Consider the following 13,199-nt stretch of genomic DNA (forward strand, 5'->3'; position numbering starts at 1 on the left):
AGACAGAAGACAGACAGACATATAAATGCAGGGTTGAAAAACATGGTGGAATATTGTCTTTTAAGCTCCATCTCTCTCTAAAGTGGGATGTCAAACTGGTAGCCTGCAGGCCGGATGTGTCACACACAGGCCACACATATCCCAGCTCTGCCAAGGAGAAAAATGACACGAAATGTCACATGATGGCAATGTGATGCTGTGAGTTTAACATCCATGCTCTAAAGTAATGCCTCATAGGACAAAAAACTTGCAAATTTAGACATAAAATAGCAAAAGCTTCTTACTTTCTAGTGAAAAATATAATAAGATTATGTTTGGACTAAAATAAGTTCCTTTACTGGATTAGATCCTCTATCCTTAGTTTAAATGCTAACACTCATACTTTCTTTTAAGCTCCAAATGTATTTTCCTTTCTTGACACATTTTGTAAACAGTAGCAGGAATTACATTAGTTTTTAGGTAAAATAAAATATTACAGTTTTGAAAATGAACACCTGCAAAGTTAGTGGTGCAAAAAACAAATTATTTTTCCTTCCCCAAATCCTTGTATTCGTGTTTTCTATTTCAGGGTGGAAAGAAAGAAAACTTCACTAATGTTTATATTTACCACTCACAAGGAATGATTATAACACCAAGTATTTATCCAACAGTTTGAGCTTGTAACAGTTCCAAAAGATTTCACATGTCTTCTTAAATTTCACTATCTTTAGCTTCCTGTTGTTTTCAAAAAAAATTTTCCTTCCCTTTTTGAAGGTATATTCTTTAGAATCAAGATGTAGAGTATCCAGGAAATTAAATTACAAAGTGAGATATTAATTTCTCACCCAAAATGGCAATGAACTTAATTCACTGTCAGTTAAAAGTGAATGGATAGCCAGTATATTAAATTCTGCATAACTACAGTAACATAGGACCCATTCACTGAAGCTTAAGAAAGTGTGTTAAATATTATTATCCAAATAATATGAATAATTCATGATACCATGTTTTATAATCTGAGAGATACACAGAAAAAAAGCAAACAAAATCCTAAACATGGCTTTCTTTTCAGGATTTTTTTTTTTGTAAAAAAGTTTCTGTTTGGTAGAGCAGATTATGGAATGTATATTCAAATCAGGAAAACAACACAATATCCCACCCCTGCTCCCAACCTTGTACAATGGTTCTTTCCAGAGAGAATTTCTCAGTGCCATAAAACAAACTACCCTGTGAAGGCTTTGTTGTTTGTAGTGTTTTTGAACTTTCTGCTGTCTTTTTATTGTTGTTAAAATTGGCCTTCCTCAACCCTTTGCAACCAATTAGAAAAGCAAATACATTATCCACTCTATCTTCCTGCCAAGAGAAATTTGCCTCTGCATTTACTTACAGGAAACAAGCAGGGTGATGGGTCTGCAGCCTCCTGGTGAACCTTCTGCAGCCTGCCTGCCATTTACATAAAATCCTGGGAAATGGTGGGTAGTTGCTGAGTGTAATATAGCATGAGTTGGATTTTTTCTTTGTGGATGTCAAGGCTTTTCTCCTTAAATGCCCTTCTGCAGCATGAAAACATTACTTGTAGTAAACTGATGAAAAAAAAAATTGGTCTTATGTGAAGTTACATTGTTAGTTTTCTAATGGCTTCAGATGAAACAACAGTAGCTTTCCCTCTTCACCATCTCAATTGCTTGGCCATTGCTCGTTTTCTACTGCTTTGAAACGATGAGGGCAAACAGAGTTCATTATTCTGCTCTATTCCAGGCTGAAATAATTATAAGCCTAGGCCATCTGTGCCTGTCTTTTACAACACTTTCCTGAGGACAAATTAAGGGCACTTGCTTGAGGTCAAAACGCACTCCTGCTGTGATGTCCCAATCTTCCACTTGCAGAAAAAAGCAGAATATAACAATACGTTTCAAAGGCTTTAACAAAATTATAATTGAGTACAAAACCTGTAACTGTAGCTTAGAATCAGTTACAGGGTCTGTGCTCAATTTAACACATTTACATACCCATAATCAAATATCACTAATACAAGATACTTGCACAGTGAGATAACTTAGAGATAACTTTAAGTCATAACCAACGTTGAATAAGCACATTGCTGATCACCCAGTGAATCTATCCATTGGTCTCCTCTTATGTCCATATGGTCTACCCAATTTATCTTTGGAGAATCTTCAGAGATGATGTTGCCCTTTCCAAAGTAGTTATCAAAACAAACAGAGCTTCTCTCCTCTCCTATCTACCTGTCCCATGGTTTACTTTAAGCAGCGGTGGGATTCTACCAGTTTGCACCTATTCACTAGTACCAGTTGATAAAATTCTAAGCAGTTTGGAGAACCGGTTGTTAGAAGAAATTACTGGCTTAATCCTGTAAGGAAGGCAGGAAGGAAACATTCTGGTGTTGCTTACAGAAACTGCCTCTCTGTTAACCCTTATTACATTCTTAGCATTCTTGGTTCTCAGGAACTTCTCTGGAATTTCCCCACCCCCCTCCTTTGCTGGTACTTTGCTTGTGTAGAGTGACCATTCAAAGTTACAATGGCACTGAAAAATGACCATTTTTCACACTTACAATTATTGCAGCATCTCCACAGTCATGAGAGGCCAGGCGAGGAGATGCATGCCTCAATGTGAGTGATATTGAGTTGGCCATGCCAACCAATAACACGACCACAAAGCCATGCCCAACACCTAAGCCATGCCCACAGAACCGGTTGTTAAAAAATTTTGAATCCCACCCCTGACTTTAAGTATATCAATTAAGACATTGGGAGGATGAAGGAAACATGCCTTATTTAGTGCGGCACCTATGCTTTGGAACAGCACGCCCCTTCTTGCCTGCATTCAAGCAATCTGTAAAAACTACACTTTCCCTCCCCAGTCTTGCACTCAAATATTTGGGCTGGACTCTTTTGAAGTCATATGGAAGAAAATTATGCTGCTTTCTCAGATGACTGTTGTCTTTTTATGTAATGTTTTTTAAATTTTGTGCAGCCACTGCAAGTTGCTCTGATAAAATTTATACATACACACATGTATATGTGTATATGTGTATATATATATTTTCTTAAGTTTTCACAGGTATTTATATGTATGGTATTCAGCTTTGTTTGGGTATTTTCCCACATCATTATGGTTGTGCTTTTAATGTTGTAGCGATGTTTTGGCAGAATCTCATCTGCCACCATCAGGCTTGTGTATTGTGTTCGTCTGTGCGTCAGGCTTTCACTGACTTACAGATGACCACAATATACAAGCATGATGATGGCAGATGAGATTCTGCCAAAACATTGCTACAATTTTAAAAGCACAACTATAATGACGTGGGAAAATACCCAAACAAAGCTGAATACCATACATACATACATACATACATACATACATACATACATACTTAATTTATGGGATTTGTGCAGCCACTTCTTTTGCAATATATTTTTCTTTTTGATTTTCTATAGTCCTATCCTGTCCTAATCCATGCATGCACACACAACAAGGAGTTTTAATGTTGTATTAAGGCAAGTCCCTAATGTTATTCCCCCAACTGACTAGCAAAGCCAGGTCTTGAGTCAGAATCTACATAGCCAAGGCACGAAGTCAGCAGGCAAATACGAAGTCCAAGTTCAAGGCACAAGTTTGTAAATCCATACATGAAGTCCAGGGTCCAAGCACAAGTCCAAAGTTCCAATACAGTATTCAAAGCCAAGGTACAAGTCCAGAATCCAGTCATAAAATCCAAGGCCCAAGCATGAAGTTGAGTAATAAGGCACATATTTGGATGTTCATTGAGTCAAAGCACACATGGCAGGAAGTGAACAGTTATTTCAACACTATTTTGCTCCACATGTTGGGCTAAATAGGCACCAGCTGGTACAACTCATTAGGAGGGGATGAGGCTGCCTCCTCACAAGTAGCCTCATTTACCTTTGTTGCACCTTCCTTTACTTGAATCCAGCCAGGGATCTGGAATCCAGCCGGGGGTCTGGCAATTCCTCCTCAACTCTGTTGACTGACTTTAGTTGTGCCTCTTCTCCAACCTATGGCTCTGACTGGTTATCTCTACTTCTCGGCTTCAGCCACATTTCTCCTCTTGTCTTTTCAGCCAAGTGTTCATCTGGTTGCTCATTTGCTGGCCTCTCCTCCTCTTGCCCATCCACTATTGGCATGGAATATCCTGTGTCCTCTACGTCTTCTCAACAACCTGCTTCAAAGTCCCTAGAGCCTGCTCTTCCTTGTCATCCAAGCCAGCATCCAGAGAAGCCATTATAAGTCCTAACCAAAGAATGACACTTAAGATCCCAAGATTTTGAACTTTCTTATCAGACATTTAAAAACAATTGTGAAAGTTGTAGTTGTAGCTCTTCTCTGCAGCATTATTTGTTCCCATGTGGACTAGCAGGGAGAGATTAATTGTCAGTGGATTTGATAAGTTTGGAAATTGTTCTGTCATGTAGATTTTTTTTTTTTTGCCTCTGGCAGACAGAATCATGAATCAATGGGTTTAGTTGACAGACATTTATTCTGATGATTGTGGATGTGAATTACCAAGTACTATGATATTCTTTATTGTTTTCCTACAGGGCAGAGTATAACCCTTATGCCTTTTGAGGATCTATCATCCTGTCTCTTGTTCTGTTTTCCTGGTCTATAGGGTCACATTTTTCTATTCCTCCAAGCTCAGAAACTGCTTCTTTTGTGAGGTCTGAAAGATGGTTCTGAGTTCAGCTGCAAATAATTGCTTTTTGTCAATTTAGTCCATGAACTTTGATTATGTTTCCACGAGAGTCCTGTAGTGCATCTCATTTTTTTTATCACTGTTCCTCTCTCATCAACTAAAGAATGGCACTTATTACCTCAGTTCTTTGACAGTGTCTTCAAGAACTTTTACAAGCTTACACTTGATGCAAAATATTAAGGTTGTTCTTTGGCAGAGACAGAAACATGCCTCTAGCATTGTCCATTAAGTGTGCAAAATCCTTCATTTTGTTTCCAGAGGTATTACTGAGAAAACACTATTTTTCTTTCCATTCTAAGCTCTCAGGATAGTTAAGGAAACATCATGGACTTAAACATTCCAACTTGAATTCAACCATCAAACTCCTTTACTCTCACGTTTTTTGGCCATTGAGTCCAATCCTTCTTTACAGCTGCTTTATATTCTTCTTTTGGCCTCTGCTTAATCAATAGGAAGATATTCCATGTAATACTTATTGCCATTTAGCACTTGCCTTTTGAAATAACTTGCTGTTGAGGTCAATAGTTAAAGTTCATTGAATACGTTTACACATCATACTAAATGCTTGTTTAGCTCAGGTTTATTGAATAAATTGCAGTTAGCTTAATTTATACACTAAGTTAACATTGGTCTTTGAGGGTTTAGAGCTATACCTCAGCCTCACAATGTTGAACAAGTATTAAGAGAATTTTTAAAATCCACCACTGCCATTTAAGCAGAGAATAGAGTGCCCCGTCATGTGTAATACCTAGGTTGCCATGTTACCTTAGTGATTAAATGAATCCATTTACCCGTTTGAATTATTTTAACCAACTATTTGTATAACATTTCTATCCATCTTCTTGGAAAGGATGTGTGTATGTGTGTGGGAATGTATGTATGTGTGCATTTTGGCATATTTCACTTCTCCAACCTTCACAGCAAAAATCAAACACAGTACTTTCCCTTTGTTTCTATAGCAAAAGTAGATTTCTATATCAGGAATGCTTTAATGTGCTCAAAAGTTTAATATTAAAATATTTAAAATTTTAGAAATAATGATTTTAATTTCATCTTTTATATAAAATAATTGTTATTTCACTTCTAAAATAGGAAGAATTGACTCATCCATTGGTTAGATGTAATAGAACTAAACTTAAATTGTAATGATTTGTGTAATCTTATTAATAGAAGAAACTGGTGACCTAATTATTTAGAATCAATTATTCAATCCCAGTATCTGAATTTTAATGTAAAATACTGAAGTACATAGCCCATAGATGTTAAACTTATATTCTATTTATTTCAAGAAGATAAAACCCTATTCCAAAATTTCCAAGAATGTTAAAATAAGGCAACAGAATGTTTTGTAGATGTTCCCACCTGTCCTAAAAACAGTGGATGTAATTCTAGCAGAATTCTAGAACGTGCAATGGGCCTTTAATGAAGAAAAAAGGCCTTTTTATTCAACCCCTTTCCTGAAATATTCTAGCTATAGTCTATGCAATTACTATTATAGTATTTTGTTATCTTTATAACAATATTTCTAACCTGGACACTAGTACTAGACAACTTTAAGATGGGTGGGATGGCTTTTCCCACCCATCTTAAAGTTGCCCAGGTTGAGAAATATTGCTTTTTAAAATTAATGTAATGCTTTTTTACATTTGTCTTATTAATTCAAAAAAGTTCTAATTCTAGTATGATGTGATGGATTCTCATAATATGGAGAAAATAGTAATATTTGTTATTTAACGGGGTGTACACTGATCTCTTTGAAAGAAGCAAAGCTTTAGAGTGAAGGACCTTGTGCAAGACATATATTTCTCAAGAACAATTTATTAAAAGGAATTAATAAAACAGTATGATCAGGGTTAACACAACTTTTAATTAAGGAGATTGCTCAATTTCATTTGTCCAAGTACATTTTTCTCATTATTTTCTATCACTGTAAGTAGTGATGAGAGGAGAGAGAATGCTCACTAAAAGAATGCAAACAAATAGCAATATTGAAGCCAGTGACAAGTGAATGAAAGGCAAAGGCTCCTATGTTGTGTCACCGCTGGATGACAATACTGAAATCCTAAAAGATCTTGTACATTCTTCATTATCTGTTCTTCAGTCCAGTTGGTGGAAAGTTGCAATGGAAAAGAGGTTGAGTTGCTAATGTTTCTGAATAAAAATATGCATTGAGTCCTTGCTCTTTGATTGAATTCTGAATGCCAAACAAGTTTCTCCAGTTGATATTCACTGTTAAAGTCAACTTGTTTACAGTGATGATTGTGTTGACATGAGTACTGTGCATCTCTAGGCCAAAAAATATAAATGGTAAATGAAAGAATGATTTTTGTGATCAAGAATAAAGTAGATGAGCTATGACAGTAATCAATCGACTTCTGCAAAGCCTTTGATTCAGTGGTACGTGACAAGCTACTGTTAAAACTAAACTCCCATGGCATTTCTGGATCCCTTCATAAGTATATTACTGCATTCCTGTCAAACAGACAACAAATAGTAAAAATAGGGAGCGCTATATCAAACCCTGCTTCAGTTAACAGCGGTGCCCCCCAAGGCAGCATTCTGGGACCCACACTCTTTATATTCTATATAAATTACCTTTGTAAATTACCACTTTATAAGCAACTGCGTCTTCTTTGCAGATGATGTAAAACTATTCAACACCACCAACAATGTTACTGTCCTTCAAAGCGACCTTGATTATGTGTCTGAATGGTCAAACAATTAGCAACTCCAAATCTCAACCAACAAATGCTCTGTCCTACACATTGGTAAAAAAAATCAGTACACCAAATACAAACGAGGCAGATATGACCTCATTGATTATCCTCACTCTGTCAAGGACCTTGGAGTTCTCATATCAAATAACCTAAGCACTAGAGCTCATTGTAACAGCATTGCCAAAAAGGCATTAAGAGTTGTAAATCTAATCTAACGAAGCTTCTCCTCCAGAAATATTGAATTGCTAACTAGAGCATACAAAACTTTTGCTAGACCAATACTCAAATAGAGCTCATCAGTCTGGAATCCGCACCTATATCAGACATTAATACAATTGAGCAAGTCCAGAAATATTTCACAAGAAGAGTCGTCCACTCCTTTGTTCACAACAGATTACCCTACATCACCAGGCTTGAAATTTTGGGCTTGGACAACCTAGAACTACACTGTCTATGGTTGGACTTAAGCGTAGCTACAATGTCCTACCAATCAATGACTACTTCAGCTTCAACCACAACAATACAAGAGCACACAACAGATATAAACTCAATGTAAACCACTTCAGATTTGATTGCAGAAAGTACAACTTCAGCAACAGAGTGGTCAATGCCTGGAATGCACTACCTGACTCTGTTGTTACATCCTCTAACCCCCACTCCTTTAACTTCAAACTATCCACTATTGACCTCACCCCATTCCTAAGAGGTTTGTAAGGGATATGCATAAGTGTACCATCATGCCTACCGTCCCTGTCCTATTGTCCCCATTTATTCATACCTATTTCCTGTATTCTTACTAATGTTTATACTTATACCTATTATCTTGTAAGCAATTGATAAATAAAATGAAATAAATAAATAAATTAGTTTCACCATCAATCCAGGTTTAGTTCCATGTGACTTTCTATTTTTCCCAAATTGAATGAATATCTTCATGGGCATTTGTTTCACTCAAATAAAGAAGGAGGAAAAATGGTCATGACCTGGTTGAAGAGACAAAATGTAGAGTTCTTTGGTGAGGGGCTTTAAGAAACTAGTCTGTCATTGGCAAAAGTGTATAATGAATATATGTGGAGAAATAAAGATTATAAACAAGCTCATTTCAAGGATAATTTTCATGTATTTTAATATCTCTTCCTAAACTGAAGTTATGGGACTGAAGACATAACTTTTCTTTCACCCATCATGCCTGTCTACTTTGATATGTCTTATTTCTTATCCAAACTGCTTATTTCTGTTTCTGAATAAAATAAGACTAAACAATAATAATCCTATGAGCTCTTGTCCTGTCCCCATCAGCTCCTGTGCATCCTCAGTGACATAGTGGATGTTTCAAAAATAGAAAACAAGAGCAGAAATGAAGAAATGTTAGTAGTTGTCCGTATATTTAGTGACAACCCAGAGATAATCAATAAACATGGCCCTTAATTTAATAATAATAACTGTGAATTCCAATACATGTAATTTCAGATGTTCTCCACTCAGGCAATGGCTTTTCCATGTTTTCTTTTTTTTAAAGAACATTCAGAATCAAACTGAGACAATGGAGTACCTTTAAATGTATAATTTGTGATTGTTTCTATGTTTTGAATTTCTAATAATCATTTCTGTTCAATCTTGTTTTGGTACATCTGCAGCAATATACAAAGTTATATATTGGTATTGAATACCAACCAGTACAGTCCCACAAAGAAAATCCTATTATCATTTGTCAGAAATGTTCTCAGTTTATCAGTCAATTAATGTCTGATGAGAAAATGTGGAAGAAGCCCCAATCAAAACTGATACTCATTCAAAACTAGTCTTCAATAATGGAAAGACATTGGATAACTGTGGAGCATAAGTGTCTCTTAGCCAGGTCTTCTCTATCATGAGACTGTTGAAGACAATTCTTGTTAAGGGAAACATGATTGTTCTTGTGGTGAAAAATTGGATGTGGGAGTGCTATGTTTTTCACTTTAAATTCCTGTAGGAAAAACAGGATATAAATAACAAATAATGAATAAGTGTTATTATTGCAACAACTACATAACCACCCACAAGTGTTTTATACTGGGAAATCAACAGGAAATTCTATTTTTTATGGGCCTAATTGAAATTCTGAAGATTAATTCATAATTAAGCTGACTGAACACTGAAAAGCTTACTGTAGTGCTGAATTTTTGCATAAAAATGAAACCATTTGTGTAGTACCTAAAAGAATTAGAATACAATTAAACCTACGGGATTGGCCTTTTATTGATAGTAAGCAAATGGCCTAAAAGAACCTGATGGTGCCAAAGGAAGGGGAAAAAAGTAATGATAATGGCTGATTTCTAAGTAAAGAAATCTAGTATGAAGATACTGCAAAAATTATTTTGGGACCAAAGAGGTCTCAGAGATGGAACTTGTGGAATCTTGAACTATCATATGTAATTTTCTCAAGTGTTTATAGCTTTGTAGTACCTGAGGACTGAAGGGCAATGTACTTGATAGTAGAAGTAAGATGACCAAGAGCAAAAGAAAAAAAATAAAGCCATGGCATGCTGCTGTTGTCTCATGCAATGGAAAATGTTCACCTTATATTGCTCAACAAGAAATCCTGGATCTTAGAACATAAAATAAATTTAGTCAGGATCTGTGAAAGAATATATTTTTAAGTCCCATTATAATAATCTGCATAATCTGCATAGATTATTATAATATTTCAGCAAATTCCATATATACAACTCCATTTTTTCTACCATGCAAATATCAAAGACTTAGCTACATATTTTAATGTGCCCTTTATTATCCCTTGATGGATGGAATACATAATTTAAAATCATTTAGTATAAAGTTATGTAGCAGTGACATCTAGACAATTCCAAAAATTTACAGTAACAATTTACTCTCATACAAAATTAATTCTAGATATTTATTGTATTTATTTGTTGTATTGCTTGTATAATTTATATCACATAACTTTTAAAAAGGGACTCAGAATTGGACAAAAGTTGGCAGTTGCAAAATCTTGCAAAAAGCAGCTTACAGAGGCCAAGTGCTTTCATCAGAGGGTGGGGTAATTGATAGTCTAATACTGCATACGAGAGAGCCTTTTTTAATCACATCCCCAATTTTGCCAGCCCATATTTTGAAAATCAGTGCTGCAGTTACCTTTTTGAAAAAGCAAATACATGAAAAATGCAAAACAGTAAGTTCTCCAACAGTTTTCAAAATTATCAGAAAAACAGCTGACTTATGCTGATGCTGTCTCATCTACTTCCTATTGTTTCATCCTTTATAATCCTTGACAACATAATCTATTCTTTCTTGCTTTTTTGGTGTTTTAATTTTTCTTTAGTCTGTCCAGCATTTTTCTGAACCTATATGCATGACTCCATTTTCTGGATACATACATACATATACATACAATATCCAGGACTAGAACCTCTAAACTCTTGAATGGAAACACTATTATACAGCAATGTTTTAAGATTTTCCCATGCTCTGCTGAATATGTAAAGGTTTAAACTAGAAATAGGGCTAATAAAATAGAATCAAGGTCTGACTCTGCATTTATAGGAAGAGTTCCATCTATACTGTATAGTTTGTATATTCAGTTTGACCTTCACAATTTCAAGGAACATGTGAAAATTGCTTTCATTGATTCCATAAAGCTCTTTCATAGTATGATTAAGAAGAAATAGGCCCCATAGCCCATCTGAGTTCCTTTCTTTGCATTCCTAGGTACATTTAAATGCCATAATCTAACACAGCACATTATTCCATAGTAGGGCAATATTCATTGTCAAACATACAATTTAATATTGGATCTTATGAGAACATCAAACTATTCTTTAAACTCAGCTCCTAGAATCACTGAACAACACAATTACTGGGCAAAACTGAGCACAAAATAAAGCATTCTTAAGACCACTGATTTCAAAGGCTCTAAACATGACTCAGTGTGAGATAGACTGTGAAATCATAATAATTGGAGATGGCAGACTTCTGAACAAAGAAGCACATGATAAGAATGAGAGATGGAAATCTGGAGAGATTTGTAAACTACAGGAAGCTGGAGGACAAAGGAAGATCATATCCAGATCCTAAATACCCAGAGAAAATAGCTAGTTTTTTTTTAAAAAAAATCTAAGTCTAATAATGTTTCTAAATTATAAAGATATGTGCATTTTAAATTATTTCACATATTCACTCACATTTTCTCATTGTATTCTTTTTTATTGTTTATTTTATTGCTCTATTATTTTACTTCTTTTTATACTTCTTTATTTTGTTCCTTTTTATTATTGTAAACTGCCTAGACTAGCCCCACGGTGAATTAGGCAACAAATAAATTTAACAAGTAAATAAATAAATGATACTAATTTATGAGGCCTTATATTATCTATTTAAATTAAATTTGTAACATTTAAAAGTATATATTGTTTTTAAATTAAATTTGTAATATTAAAAGGTATATATTGTTTTAGAATGTATACGTACTAAGTATAGCTAATAGACATATTATCTAAGGGAGTGTACACATTGGCCAATTCAAATTTGTGACTAAAATTGGTGATTTGCCATTTGAATGTTGAATTGAGTTGATCTAAAGATAATTGAGACCCTGGTGGGTATACTGATTTAAGATCCTCAGCTAAAAACCAGAAGCTAGTGAATTCTAGTTCTGTTTTAGGCATAAAAATTTTTGGTCATTGGATCAGGTGGTCTTTGGAGGAAGACACTGACAAAGACTTCAATAAATGTTGACAAGAAATATCTTCGGGAATAAGTCTAACTTGAAGGCACAAGTTAGTCACAAACACAAAAAACACCTTTTACTTCTACCGTATAAAATGTGAAGAGTTTCACACAATCTTCAGAACAAAGGAATTACCTTCATTCAAAAGTTTGAAGAGGCAATTTGATATATGAAATTGTGCATTTCTACCTGTGGTGGGATTCAAATTTTTTACTATGGTTTTGTGGGAGTGGCTTGGTGGGCGTGGCAGGGGAAGGATACTGTAAAATCTCCAGTCAGAGGTGGTATTTGCTGATTCTCCGAACTACTCAAAATTTCTGCTACCGATTCTCCAGAACTTGTCAAAACCTGCTGAATACAGTACTACCTCTGATTTCTAGTTTTTCCCTTGTAGTGTGCATTCAAATCTATAAGTGTCACTAATTAGAATAGAATAGAATAGAATAGAATAGAATAGAATAGAATAGAATAGAATAGAATAGAATAGAATAGAATAGAATTCTTTATTGGACAAGTGTGATTGAACACACAAGGAATTTGTCTTTGGTGCATGACACAAATGTAGACATATTAAAGGTATAAAATGTTTGTGTCTTTTTGAACTCTCATGCACAGTTATGAAGCCTAAAGGCCAAATAGTCCTGAGTCATTTTTGTCAGCATAAACTGTAGTGGTTTTTCTGCTGTACCATTTTAAAATCCTTTTGAGAAGACTACATTGCTTGTTGAGCATTGATTTGATACCAAACTTTTATTATTTTACTATTTATGAAAGTTGTAAATGGGGATGGTCATTATTTGTTATTTTTAAAACCAAAGATGTATGCAATAAATAATTGCATAAATGGCGTTCATGATATCTAGTCAAACCTAGTTTCACTGACTTTATATTTCCCATAGTAACTAGGATACTAAACTTGTGTATGTGTGTGTGTATGTATTGCAATAACTTTACCTTTTATTATTCACTTTATGAATTCACTTTATGAATTTACTAGTTTTATTTGTGTCAACATATTTTTGAATAGTATTAGCATAGT

General features: G+C 34.8%; 1 long non-coding RNA gene across 6 annotated transcripts in view; it reads left to right on the top strand.

Moving 5' to 3' along the window:
• Positions 1-7,645, top strand: part of LOC148126393 (uncharacterized) — a 45,664-nt gene extending 38,019 nt beyond the window's left edge. For all 6 annotated transcript variants that reach the window (XR_015743219.1, XR_015743220.1, XR_015743222.1 and 3 more), the window contains 2 exons: positions 1,369-1,451; positions 4,085-7,645. This is a non-coding gene — a long non-coding RNA (uncharacterized LOC148126393). The remainder of the gene's footprint in view (positions 1-1,368; positions 1,452-4,084) is intronic.
• Positions 7,646-13,199: the final 5,554 nt, after the last annotated feature.

The sequence above is a fragment of the Pseudonaja textilis genome, chromosome 3 (assembly GCF_049901715.1).
Source record: "Pseudonaja textilis isolate UNSWEBS1 chromosome 3, rPseTex1.2, whole genome shotgun sequence".
NCBI classification, from domain to species: Eukaryota; Metazoa; Chordata; class Lepidosauria; order Squamata; family Elapidae; genus Pseudonaja; species Pseudonaja textilis.